Raw genomic sequence first — 14,199 nt, 5'->3', positions numbered from 1 at the left:
TGACCACAGCAATTTTGGGGGTCCATTGTGGTTGTAAGAAGGGGTTGCTTCTCTTTAGCTAGCTTGTGGGAAGAAACAGGTAGTCTTCAACTTACAATTTAGTCCTCATTTAGTGACTGAAGTCAAAACAACACTGAAAAAAGGGACGGGACTGTTTCGCATACGATTGTTGCAGCATTCCCATAATCACGGGATTGAAATTCAGCCATTTGGCAACTGGCATGGATTTATGATGGCTACAGTGTCCCAGGGTTGCACATAATCCCCTTCTGACAAGCAAAATCAACAGGGAAGTCAAATTCACTCAACAACCTTGTTACTAACTTAACAACTGCAGTGGTTTACTTAACAATTGTAGCAAGAAAGGTTGTAACATGAGTCAAAATTCACTTAACAACTGTCTCACTTAACAACAGAAATTATGTGTTTGATTGTGGTCATAAGTCAAGGATCCCCTGCAACCCTGTTCAGGTACAGAATGGGGAGTCATAAGAACATGATCTGCATCCCCTCCATAACCTCACAAACTTAGGACCAGAAATACAGATAGTCCTCAACTTAGAACCATTCATGGAGTGACCATTTGAAATGACAACAGCACTGGGAAAAAAATGTCTGAGAGTGGAAACTAATCAAGGAGAGAAACAACTTAGAAGTGAGGAGAAACTTCCTGACAGTGAGAACAATTAATCAGTGCAATAACTTGCCACCAGAAGTTGTGAATGCCCCAACACTGGAAGTCTTTAAGAAGATGTTGGATAGCCATTTGTCTGAAACGGTATAGGGTTTCCTGCCTAGGCAGGGGGTTGGACTAGAAGACCTCCAAGGTCCCTTCCAACTCTGCTATTCTATTGATTATCAATTTTCACATGACCGTAGCAGCATCCCTGTAGTCAAAATTCACCCCCTTGGCAACTGGCATGTGACCCCTTTTGCGACCTTCTGACAAGCAAAGTCAACAGGGATGGCAGATTCACTTAACAACCATGTTGCTAATTTAACAACTGCGATGATTCACTTATCAAATGTGGCAAGAAAGGTCGTAAAATGTGGCAAAATGTAACAACGGTCTTGCACACCAACTGAGGTATCCCCTGTATGGAAGCAAATGTTGGATTTTAAAGAAGCAAGGCCAGTCAAGTATTGTCACCTTTGAACTGTGGCAAAAATAGCACGAATAGTTAAGAAAACAAACGGATGGTTCATTGAACAAATAAACCTAGAGTTCTCAATTTGAGGCACACATGACCTGGGTCAAATTAATCCTAGTTTGGACACATGATGTGAACTTCTAACTCTCTGGAAAACACCGTAATGCTGGAAAAGATGGAAGGAAAAAGAAGAAGGGGACAAGCAGCAAAGACCACTTATTCGTCCAGCTCACTCGAAAAATCCACAATGATAGAATAGAATAGAATTGAATAGAATAGAATAGAACATAGAACATAATAGAATATAGAATAGAATAAAATAATAAATAGAATAGAATAATGAATAGAATAGAAATAGAAATGAACAGAACAGAACAGAATATAACATAGAACATAACAGAACAGAGCATAGAATAGAATAATGAATAGAAAGTGAATAGAATAGAGAATAGAATTGAACAGAACATAGAACTTAATAGAATAGAGAATAGAATAGAATAATGAATAATGAATAATAGAATAATGAATAGAATAGAAATAGAAATGAACAGAATAGAACCGAATAGAACATAGAACATAACAGAATAGAGAATAGAATAGAATAATGAATAGAATAGAGCAGAGAACATTGAACATAATAGAATAGAGAATAGAATATAATAATGAATAGAATAGAGAATAGTATAGAATTGAATTGAACAGAACATGGAACATAATAGAATAGAGAATAGAATAGAATAATGAAGAGGAGAGAAGAGAAAAGAGAACAGAACAGAATAGAATAGAATTCTTTATTGGCCAAGTGTGATTGGACACACAAAGAATTTGCCTTTGTTGCAGATGCTCTCAGTGTACATAAAAAGACAAGATACATTGGTCAGGAATCATAAGGTACAACACTTAATGCAATTATTCCCTTCGGAGAGGGAGGGGAGTACAAATATGGAAATAAAATGTATGGTTAAAAGGACTAAAGATCAGAAACTCAACCAGCTACATTCAACTGGAGAATGCAGTCTGTAGCCCAGATAGGGGCCTCAATTCTATCTGCTACCAGATTTTAGAAAGGAGGGTCGGTGGTGATTAAAAGCAGGATGCCTTTTGTTTTTCCAAGACAGAGCCACAACACATTATTCTGCTGCCTCTCTCTAAAAATACATTAAAAGGAATGTTTAGAAAACACGGAGCAAAAGGCAGTTGTGACTCTTGTTTGTTTGGAGTGGGTTTTATCCTCCAGTGAACCCATAACAGCGAAAAAGCCTCAAAACAGCTGGTTTTTGCAGCTTTTCAAACTTTCCCCAATCCTGGTTTAACTGTTGGAAAGCTGGTTTTGGCAGTGTGCTTCAACTTGCTCCAGGGGAGATTTGTACCTGCATAGCTTTGCACAGTTGTGTACAAAAAAACAGCCAGTTGCAAGGGTGTGGCAAGACAGAGGATGCTTTTTTGCACCTAGGGGAAAAAAAATTGATCGGGAACACTTGGCCATTGCTTCCATACAAACCATGTCAAAATTCATGACATAGGTACTTTAACAGAGTTGGAATGGACCTTGTAGGTCATGTAGTCTAACCCCCACTCCCAAGCAGCAGACCCTACACCATTTCTGACAGATGGCAGTCCAGTCTCTTCTTGAAAGCCTCCAGGGATGAAGCTCCCACAACTTCTGAAGGCAACTTCTGTTCCATTGGTTGATTGCTCTCACTGTCAGGAAATTCCTCCTTATTTCCAGGTTGAATCTCTCCTTGATCAGTTTCCATCCATTATTCCTTGCCTGGCCTTCAGGTGCTTTAGGAAACAGCTTGACTCCCTCCTCTCTGGGGTAGCCCTTCAAATATTGGAAGACTGCTTTCAAGTGACCTCCTGGTCCTTCTCTTCACTAGACTAGCCATGTCAAGTTCCTGCAACCATTCCTCCTATGTTTTAGCCTCCAGTCCCCTCATCATCCTGGTTGCTCTTCTCTGTGTTTTTTTTCTAGAGTCTCAACATATTTTTTAATAGTCCTAGGCTTACGGCTGTAAGGGAGCCCAAAATTTCTGTTGCTAAGGGAGACAGTTGTTACATGAATTTGCTCCCATTCTATGACCTTTCTTGCTAAAAATTGAATTGCTGCAGTTGCTAAGTTAGTAACACGGTTGGACTTTGGTTCTCAGAAGGTCGCAGAAGTGGATCATGTGACACACACACACACACACACACACGGGACGATACAACCGTCATAAAAATGAGTCAGTGGCCAAGCATCTTAATTTGGATCGTGTGACCATGCAATGGTCATAAGTGTGAAAAATAGTCATATAATTCACTTTTTCCAGCGCCGTTGTAACTTCATGACGTAACTAAGTGACTATTTGTATGGGATGTCCTCTGCTTATAAACTGTTACATTTAGCAACTGTTCAAGGTTACAAAAATAATTCAAAATTTCACTGGCCAGCCCATTCCACACCCCAACGGAGAAGAAATTTTCTAACAGTGAAAACTAATTGGTGCAACGGCTTGCTTTCCAGAAATTGTCAGTGTGCCAACACTGGAGGCCTTTACGAAGAGGCTGTCTGGAATGGTATAGGGCAGCGATAGTGAACCTTTTAATGCCTGCCCGCACCATGCCCGCTGCACAAGCGCACATGATACGCACACATCCCCTGCGCATGTCTGCACAGCTCTTCTTGGAGCCTGGGGAGGGCGAAAACAGCCTTCCCTGCCCCTCCAGAGGCCCTCCGGAGGCCAGAAACAGCACATTTCCCCACTTCCGGTGGGCCCTGTAGTTCTATTTTTTGCCCTCCCCAGGCTCCAGAGGCTTTCTAGGAGCCTGGGAAGAGGTATAAACAGCCCAACACGCAAACTGGAAGTTCGGGGACGGACTTCCAGGTTGCCCGTTGTGCCGTTTTTCTCCCTCTGGAGGCTTCAGGAGGCTTCCCTGAAGCCCATAAAAGGCAAAAAAATGGCCCAACGCGCAAACTGAAAGTCCATTCTCAAACCTTCAGGGAAGCCTCTGGAAGCTGAAAAACAGCCAGAAATCAAGGCCAAAAACCAGGGAGCTGGCAGGGCAACGCCTCGTGTGCCCTCAGAAATGGCTCCATGTGCCATCTGTGACACGCATGCCATAGGTTCGCTATCATGGGTATAGTGTCTCTTGCTTGAGCAGTGGCTGGACTAGAAGACCTCCAAGGTCCTTTCCAACTTTGTTATTCTGTTACTATTCTGTTAACACATTTCTAGGCTACATCAACAGAGGGATAGAATCAAGATCACATGAAGTATTAATACCACTTTCTAAGGCCACACTTGGAATACTGCATTCAATTACAATGTAAAAAAGATGAGGAGACTCTAGAAAGAGTGCAGAGAAGAGCAACAAAGATGATTAGGGGACTGGAGGCTAAAACATATGAAGAACGGTTGCAGGAATTGGGTTTGTCTAGTTTAATGAAAAGGAGGACTAGGGGAGACATGATAGCAGTCTTCCAATATCTCAGGGGCTGCCCCAAAAAAGAGGGAGTCAAGCTATTCTCCAAGGCACCAGAAGGCAGGACAAGAAGCAATGGATGGAAGCCAACCAAGGAGAGAAGCAACTTAGAACTGAGGAGAAATCTCCTGACAGTGAGAACAATTAATCAGTGGAACAACTTGCCTCCAGAAGTTGTAAATGCTCCAGCACTGGAAGTTTTTAAGAAGATTTTGAATAACCATTTGTCTGAAGTGGTGTAGGGTTTCCTGCCTAGGCAGGGGGTAGGACTAGAAGACCTCCAAGGTCCCTTCCACCTCTGTTATTCTACTCTATTCATTCTCTTTTCCCCCTCTCCAACATTTCTCACGATGACCTACCAACATGTCAAATATTGATATCGGTGTTTTTCAACCTAGGGGATTTCCGAGAATGTGGACTTCAACTCCCAGAGTTCTTATCAGTGGTCAAGTCCACCTCATCGGAGCATTCTGATGAGAGGCAGATAAAGGACCCTGTGTCTTCTTCATCTCCCTGCCAAAACGGTGGAGGCTTCCCCAAGCTTTCCATTGAGACAGATCATTTTTTTTTTTGATACCATCCTCCCACAACGCTCTATATCCATTTTCTGAAGTTGGAGAGGAACATTCGCCAGAACTTAATTGGCTATTATAAAATGCCTTTCTCAGGGACGTTTTAATTAAAGAGGCACTCTTTTTAGGAAGAGGGGGCACAAGGCAGAATGCTGGATGCAGGGAGGAGATAATTGGCATGGTGGGAACAGAGAAAAGGAAGAGGATGAAGGAAGGTAATAGACCAAAGACGGAGGAGGAATGGAATCCAGGATGAAAGCCTTTGAATGCAGCTACAGATTCTTCTACACCCGAAAAGCAACAAGGGCATAAATCAATCACCTGGGTTGCCCTTTTTAATTGGTTTTATTGTAACCACGATAGGAATTTTATCAATTATATGGTTCACAATCCTTTTCTAACAACTGTAGTTCAAGGATTTTAGATACAGCGAACAAAGAAAGTCCTTCATCTATCTCAGTGTTTCTCACCCCAGAAATGTAAAATGTTGAAGGAGAGCTTGAAGGTCTTCTAGTCCAACCCCTTGTTCAAGCAGGAGACCATAGTATTCTGGACAAACAGCTGTTCAATCTCTCCTTGGAAACCTCCAGTGATGGAGCAATCACAGCTTCTGGACTCTGGAGGGAACCTGTTCCACTTCTGATTCATTGTTCTAACTATCAGGAAATTTCTCCTTAGTTCTAAGTTGCTTCTCTCCTTGATTAGTTTCCACCCATTGGTTCTTGTTCTACTCTCAGGTGCCTTGGAGAATAGGTTGACCCGCTCTTTGGGGCAGCCTCTCATACATTAGAACACTGCTATCATATCAACCTAAACTAGACATACCTAATTCCCTAATTCCCAATTTATTTCCAAATTCACAGTCCTTTCCACAACTGTAATTGAATGATTTTAGATCAAGGGAACAAAGCAAACCTATCATCTATATTGTTTCTCAACCTCAGTCACTTTAAGATGGGTGGTCTTTAACTCCCAGAGTTCCCCAGCCTGAATTCTGGGAGTTGCAGTCCACCTATTTTACAGAGGTTGAGAAACACTGATCTGTCTCCATAGAGATTCATCTGGGTGTATATTGATTATTTGAAATATGTCCTTGGATGATGTCCTTCAACACGAGGGAGAAGCCCATCAGACGCTGCACTATAGAATGGCCAAGGCAACATTCTTAGTCATAGGCATCCTGTAGTATTGGAAACTGGCAATGTTCTAAGAGAATAAGGTTTAGTATTAGGAATAGGAATAGGAACAGGAATAGAATTCTTTCTTGGCCAAGTATGATTGGACACACAAGGAATTTATCTTTGGTGCTTATGCTCTCAGTGTATGTAAAAAGACAAGATACATTCTCATATATACTAGGAACTTTAGCAATAGCAATAGCACTTAGACTTATATACCTCTTCACAGTGCTTTACAGCCCTCTCTAAGCAGTTCAGAGTTGGTCTCTTGCCCCCAACAATCTGGGTCCTCATTTGACCCACCTCGGAAGGATGGAAGGCTGAGTCAACCTTGAGCCTGGTGAGATTCGATCTGCCAAATTGCAGGCAGCTGGCAGTCAGCAGAAGTAGCCTGCAGCAGCCTAACCACTGTGCCACCGTGGCTCTTAATCAAGTTAAGGATTAGAACGTGTGTAACTTAGCCGCAGAACACTGGATATTTCCTACTCAGCTCTTGCTGCGAATGGACTGCTAGCTCGAGGAATTGAGTCCTATTTAGAGGAATTTTGCATGGAGCAAAATTTTGCATGGATAACATTACTAGCCTTAACCTGAAGGATTTTGCCTTCAAAGTGTCATTTGAATGAAGCAACCCAAAATAAATGTCACCTCCATTGATTTTGTTGTTTACTAGTCAGCCCGTGAACATTTGGGTCATCGTGTTGAAGACATTTCTTGTGTACATAGAGGAACACAATGACACTGTGTGTCAAAAAAGCAAGAGGAGTTGGAAAGATGTTTGACCTCCTGCTGGCTTCCCCACCAACTTTTCTTGTAGGAAGATGGCAGGGATGATTAACATCCCTTGGAAGGGACCTTGTAGGTCATCTAGTCCAACCCCCTGCCCAAGCAGGAGATCCTGCACCATTTCTGACAGAGGGCAGTCCAGTCTCTCCTTGAAAGCCTCCAGTGATGAAGCTCCCACAACTTCTGAAGACAACTTCTGTTCCATGGGTTGATTGTTCTCACTGTCAAAAAATTTCTTCTAATTTCTAGATTGAATCTCTCCTTGGTCAGTTTCCATCCATTATTCCTTGTCTGGTATTTGGAAAATAGCTTGACCCCCTTCTCTCTGTGGAAGCCCTTCAAGTATTGGAAGACTTCTATCATGTCTCCCCTGGTCCTTCTCTTCACTAGACTAGCCATGTCCAGTTCCTGCAACTGTTCTTTGTATGTTTTAGCCTCCAGTCCCCTAATCATCTTTGTTGCTCTTCTCTGCACTCTTTCTAGAGTCTCCGCAGCTTTTTTTATAGTGTGGTGATCTTTGTAGGGTGATATTAATTTCTCCCTTGATCTTGATTGTATCCCTCTGTTAATGCAACTTAGAATTGCATTTGTTAGATTCGGGCAACGAGAGGACAGACTCCAGACGATTGTGACAACTGCTCTTTATTAGTTAGGTAGTAGTGATCCAGCTGAATACGGGGTCGTGCGGCTCCCCTTTTATGGGGAGCTGGCAGACCTCCCGTCCAATCAGAACAACCCCTTGTTCCCGCCCTAGCGGAGGACCTGAGTGGAGACTACAGCAGTTTATGCAAATATCTAACAGCATTGGGTTTTTTTACAGTTGCCTCTTGAGGAAGCACCTTTGGAGGTCATCTAGTCCAACCCCCTGCTCAAGCAGGAAATGCTATACCATATCAGACAAAAGGCTGTCCAATCTCTCCTTGAAAACCTCCAGCAATGGAGAACCCACAATTTCTGGAGGTAAGGTGTTTCATTGATTAATTGTTCTAACTCTTAGGAAATTTCTGCTTCCTTCTAGATTGGTTCTCTCCTTGATTAGTTTCAAAGCAGTTGAGCACCAAGGTAGCCTGGACTTCAGACCATGCAACTCTGCCCCCTTTTACCACCTTAGCAAATCCCTTGGGACAAAGTGTGAGTCTAGTCACACTTGGCCAAATAAAGTATTCAATTCAATTCAGTTCAATTATCTTAGTCCTTCCATTTTATTGCTGGCCATCATGTCCAAGCTCCTTCATGGATCAACTTCCTTGTCGTGGCAAAGGGGCTTGCATCGCTCAATGAAGCTATGAGACAGACAAGTCGTATGAGAGGGCTCTGATAAAACATAATCCACTGGAGAAGGAGCTCCTAGACAGAAAAGGGGGATCAGAAGCTTCCAGATTTTGGGTGAAGAAGAAAAAGAGAGACAAAAAAGGGACTTGATGGGTTTTTTATACTCTGTTTGGCCCCACCTCTCCTTTACCTGTGTAAGAAATGTATTCTTACATATGTTTCAGCTTCCAGTCCCCTAATCATCTTTGTTGCTCTTCTCTGCACTCTTTCTAGAGTCTCCACATCTTTTCTACATCGTGGCAACCAAAACTGAATGCTGCATTCCAAGTGTGGCCTTACCAAGGCCTTGTAAAGTGGTATTAACCCTTCACGTGATCTTGATTCTATCCCTCTCTTGATGCAGCCTAGAACTGTGTTTGCTTTTTTGGCAGTTGCTGTACACTGCTGGCTCCAATTTAAATGGTTATCCACTAGGACTCCAAGATCCCTCTCACAGTTACTACTACTGAGGAAGGTACCTGTGCATTTTGTTTTTCTTGCCTAAATGTAGAACCTTACTCTTTTCACCATTGAATTTTGTTTAGCAACCATGTATATTGGCGTAGTAACAGCAGTGTTTCGCTTAACAATTGTGGCCAAAAAAAAAGGCTATAAAATTGGGAGTGATTCAGAGAAATTCTGGTTGTAATTCAAGGACTACCTGTAATCTGAGGCAGCTCCTTTTTGCCTTGATTGAAGCATGGACAATCTTCCTTGTGATCAGTCTCAGGGTCAAATCCATTCCTGTTTAAATCAGAATTCATTGATATAGTCCAGTGAGGGCTAACTCTTTTGCCATCATGTGCCAAAAGTGTGGGGGGGGAGTGTGGGGGGGTTGTGCCCACGTGTGCCCATACCCATAATTCTATGCGCCCACCCCATGCATGCACAAGCACCCTCCACCTGCGCATGTGACACCAACACCCCGTGCTCCCCCTACTTTTGCCACATGATCGCACAGTGGACCCATTTTTTGCCCTCCCCAGGTTCCAGAGGCTTTCGAGGAGGCTGGGGTGGGTGAAAACGGCCCATTTTCTGACTTCCAGCTTGCCCATTGGGCTGTTTTTCTCCCTCCGGAGGTTTCAGGAGGCTTCCCCAAACCCTTTTGAAAAACAGCCAAAAATCAGCTGGCCAGCGCACGCATGCGCGCTGTAACTGACAGGCAAACGCCTCGTGTGCCCACAGAAATGGCTCTATGTGCCACCTGTGGCATGAGTGGCACCGGTTCGCCAACATGGATATAGTCTATGGCAGTGATGGCTAACCTTTTTGTCATTGTGTGCCAAAAGGGTGCGCGCCGCTCACAACCATAATGCAATGCGCACATGACCACCACCACCCATGCATGTGTGTGTGACCCCCACTGCATCCCCCCCTCACCCATTTTTGGCTTCCAGGTTGGTGCAGAAGGCTTTCCAGGCCCAAAACCGGGCACAGGGAGGCCTTGCGTGGCACACCATCGCCTGGTTTCGGGTTTGGAAAACCTCATGCACCAATCAAGAAGCCAAAACGGAGTGCAGGATCTGAGACCTTAAAATGCGATGCAACCACCACCCGTGCATGTGCCTTCCCCCCCATGCATGCACGCATGCATCCCGTCAGAACTCTGAATGGTTGCTAAGTGACGCATCGTAAGTAGTCCTGCCCAATTCGGCAAACCCCCAAATGCCACCCCTGGCTGCCCAAGACCACAATAAAGATTTCCTGCCTAGGCAGGGGGTTGGACTAGAAGACCTCCAAGGTCCCTTCCAACTCTACTATTGTATTGTATTGTATTGTGTTATTGTATCCCCCCATGCATGTATGTATACATGCACGTTGGAGCTGGGCTGGCGCCATCACGGACTTACGGGGATGCTCATCTTGTGGCAAGGTTTCTCCTGGTAGAAACTGACCCTGCGTTCTTTAGGAAAAGATGGAAGTTTGTCCAGCAGCAAATGCAAAAAGAAACCACACACATCTTGTTCCCCCTGTCATTGCTACATGGTAAAAAACCGCAGGGCCTGGTGAATTCAAGATAGGGAAAGCAGAACACAGAAAGCTGATTCAGGGTTGAACTTGTGGGGTCGATGATCTCTGAGTTTGGTTGTTTGCTTGCAGATATTTCATTATTTGACTAGGTAACATCACCGGTGCCAGCAGAGATATACCGGCGGGGTTTCTCTCTGCTTATACACTAGAAAGGTTTGTGGCACGACCTCAAGGTCCAGCCACACAAATCTGGATTCCCAGAAGGAGAAACTACAGCACGCAGCGGAATCAGGAGCAACAGAGTTGAGATACAATAAGGGGAATAAGTGTTTCTAAGAGACTCCAGGGATGGGGTGGCTCATTGGCTAAGACGCAGAGCTTGTCGATCAGAAGTTTGGCAGTTCGGCGGTTCGAATCCCTAGTGCCGCGTAACGGAGTGAGCTCCTGTGACTTGTCCCAGCTTCTGCCAACCTAGCAGTTCGAAAGCACGTAAAAACAATGCAAGTAGAAAAATAGGATCCACCTTTGGTGGGAAAGTAACAGCGTTCCGTGCGCCTTTGGCGTTTAGTCATGCCGGCCACATGACCATGGAGACGTCTTCGGACAGCGCTGGCTCTTTGGCTTTGAAACGGAGATGAGCACCGCCCCCTAGAGTAGAGAACGACTAGCATGTATGTGCGAGGGGAACCTTTACCTTTAAGAAAATCCACCATAACTCATGAACATAAGCACGTGTTAATATTGCTTGAGATTTTTCCTCATATGCATTAACTCCAAATTAGTATAGGTAGTTGTCGATTTATTCATTCAATAGACCAGGTTTAGCCAGGAAACCATGGAATTCTGCAAACTGCCATGAATTCGATGGCAAATGTCAGAAATGCAGTCATGTGATCACAGGTGGGATGTCAGACCTCGAAACTGCAACGTAAGTGGCTTTTGGAAGGTCCGTCATAACTCTGAATGGTTGCTAAGTGACGCATCGTAAGTAGTCTCCAATCTCCAACCACAATTGTGCCCCAAATTTCTATTGCTAACCAAGGCAGTTATTAAGTGAGTTTTGCCCCATTTTATGACTTTTTTGCCACCATTGTTAAGTGAATCACTATAATGGTTAAGTTAGTAACCTGGTTGTTAAGTGAATATGGCTCCCCCATTGCCTTTACCAGTCAGAAGTTTGTAAAAGAGGACGCCGCAACTGTCGCAGTGATGTGTGGTGAGGTTTATGGCTGGTGAGGCTGGTGACATCATCAGGAAGGCGGGAAATTCTTAACAAGGCACCGGCTACGACTCGGTTTCCAGGGTCCTTTCACAAGCGAGTTGGCAGGGAAACGGTAGCCGACGGTCGGAAAAATCCATCGCACTTTCTGCTTTTGCGAGCAACTTCCCATAAACTTGCCATTGCTCAGTGCGAGGAAGGGAGCCGCTCGCGCAATCGCATTTGCCCTGGAACCATGAGCTCCGGCGTCAGAACCCAACAGAAGGCAGGGAATGGGACCACGTGTGCAGGAGGGAGCTGAGGCTAGAGGAGCCTCCTGCGCCTCCCTCTGTCCTGCACACGTGGTCCCATTCCCCGCCTTCCTGAGTCAACATGAAGGGGGCCGCGGCTCGCGCAGTCCCATACCCCGAGGCTCCTCAGCGCCTTTTCCCTTTTCTTTTTCCATGATGAGAGCGGTGAGGCTCTGCCTCCCCTGACCGCACATCCCTGAACTGTCGTAAGTATGAACCAGTTGCCAAATATTTGAATTTGGATCACATGACCATGGGGATGCTGCAAATGTTGTAACTGTGAAAAAAAAACTGTCCTAAGTCACTTTTTTCAGTGCCGTTGTAAATTTGGTCACCAAGTGAACTGTTTTAAGTCAAGGACTAACTGTATTGCAGATGTTGCTTGCTGAAGCTGCGCCTTTCAAGGGTTTCTTGCCTGCTTCAGTTTGAAATCCAGACCTTGCTTGCTTGCAATGGATGCTTTCAAATGCTATCTGGAGACCATAAAATTTGCAAAGCAGGAGATTTATAGTGGGCAGGTCTCTTAAAGCAAGGGTCCCTAACCTTTTGGACCTCAGGGACCACTAAATTCATAATTTGAAATCCCACTGATCACTAATATAATCTGCCTAATGACTGGCTAGGTGGGTGTGGCTAGGTGGTCATGTGATTGGGTAGGTGTGGCCAACTTGATGTCACTCACATCGATGGACGCCTCGCCGGCCTCTACTCACCCTTCCCCTCCCAACCACTCCTCTCCACCCCACCTGGGCTCCTTAGGGTCCCAAGAGGAAGCAGTTGCTGGAGCTAAGCAGCCACCAGGAGAAACAGTTGGCAAAACATCTCAGTTCAAATTGGATCTGACCGAGAAGGAGGCTCAGCAGAAGCACTTCACTAAGGACTAGGAGCATAGGCTTTCCAAGCAGAGGGAAGATCTGCGGGAGTGCAAGGCCAGGTACCAGCGCTTGGAGGCTCAGTGGGCTGAGATGGTCAGCCAGTTCCAGGCCATGGTGCAGTCCCACTGGAACGAGGCCCTCCGGCTCTTTGCCACCAGCGGCACTTCTTCCCTCCAGCCTTCACCCAAAGACCCCACCAGGAGGCTGAAGCAGACCCCAAGTCGGAATTTCTGCCCCCTCTGACCCCCCAAAAAGACCCCAAAGGGGGAGACTCTCTGCAGCAACACAAATGTCCATTGCACATATCCGTCCGAGGGGCCGTAGTTTGAGGACCCCTGATTTAGTGCAATATAAAAAATACAAATGCAGACCACCAAACATTTCTTGCGGACCCCTGCTGATCTATACCATAGCTTGCAAAATTAAAAACTCTGGAGTTATAAAGAGCCTGAACCACTGGAGGAAGAACGCAAAACTTTCCAAGGGCATTTTTGATGGTGGCAAAAATCACACTAAACCAAGGTTAGAAACATGAAAACAATGCAACAATATATTCCGTTACGAAGTCCAGATCAAAGGCCCCTATGTTTGTGTATGTGGCAAGTGCCCTGGGAAGCCTGAATGTCAACCAAAAGATAAAAGCTAAGACACAGATCAGTAAAAATAATGTCCAAAATAGCAAATCCCATTATCTGTTTTGATTTGATTTGGTATTCTAGTCTAGTCTAGTCTAGTCTAGTCTATCCTATCCTATTCCATTTCTATTTCTATTCCAGAGTTGGAAGGGACCTTGGAGGTCTTTTACTCCAATCCCCTACTTAGGCAGGAAACCCTCTACAATTTCTGGCAAATCATTATCCAACATCATCTTAAAAACTTCCAGTGTAGGAGCATTCACAACTTCTGGAGGCAAGTTGTTCCACTGGTTAAGCTTAATAACTGCAGTGATTCTCTTAACACATGTGGCAAGAAAGGTGGGCAAAACTCACTTAACCAACTGCCTTGTTTGACAGCAGAAATTCTGGGCTCGGATGTGGTTGTAAATCGAGAACTTCCTGCGTTGTATTGCAAGCCCCTAGCTGCACATCAGATTCTCTCTCTGTGTGTGGTTGGGCATCTCTCACATGAGACAGTTTTTTTTTTTTTTCATGCAAAGTGTCTCTTGGCTGGAAGCCTTGGATAAACAAACGATTAGGCGTTTTGGTTTTGTTTTAGGGATTTCATTTTCCATTTTTTTTAATAAAAAGTATCCCGGCTTTGCACAGCTGTGCTTGCCACTGTTATTAAGATAGCAGGCAAGCTGGAGGACTGATTGCAAGAGAAAATTTGCAAAGGTTTCCAAAGCTATCTATCCCAAATAGGCCATTAATAAAATATCTTG

This window comes from Natrix helvetica, assembly GCF_964273705.1.
Source record: "Natrix helvetica genome assembly, chromosome: Z".
In the NCBI taxonomy this organism is placed as follows: domain Eukaryota; kingdom Metazoa; phylum Chordata; class Lepidosauria; order Squamata; family Natricidae; genus Natrix; species Natrix helvetica.
Note: the sequence above shows the minus strand (reverse complement) of the source record.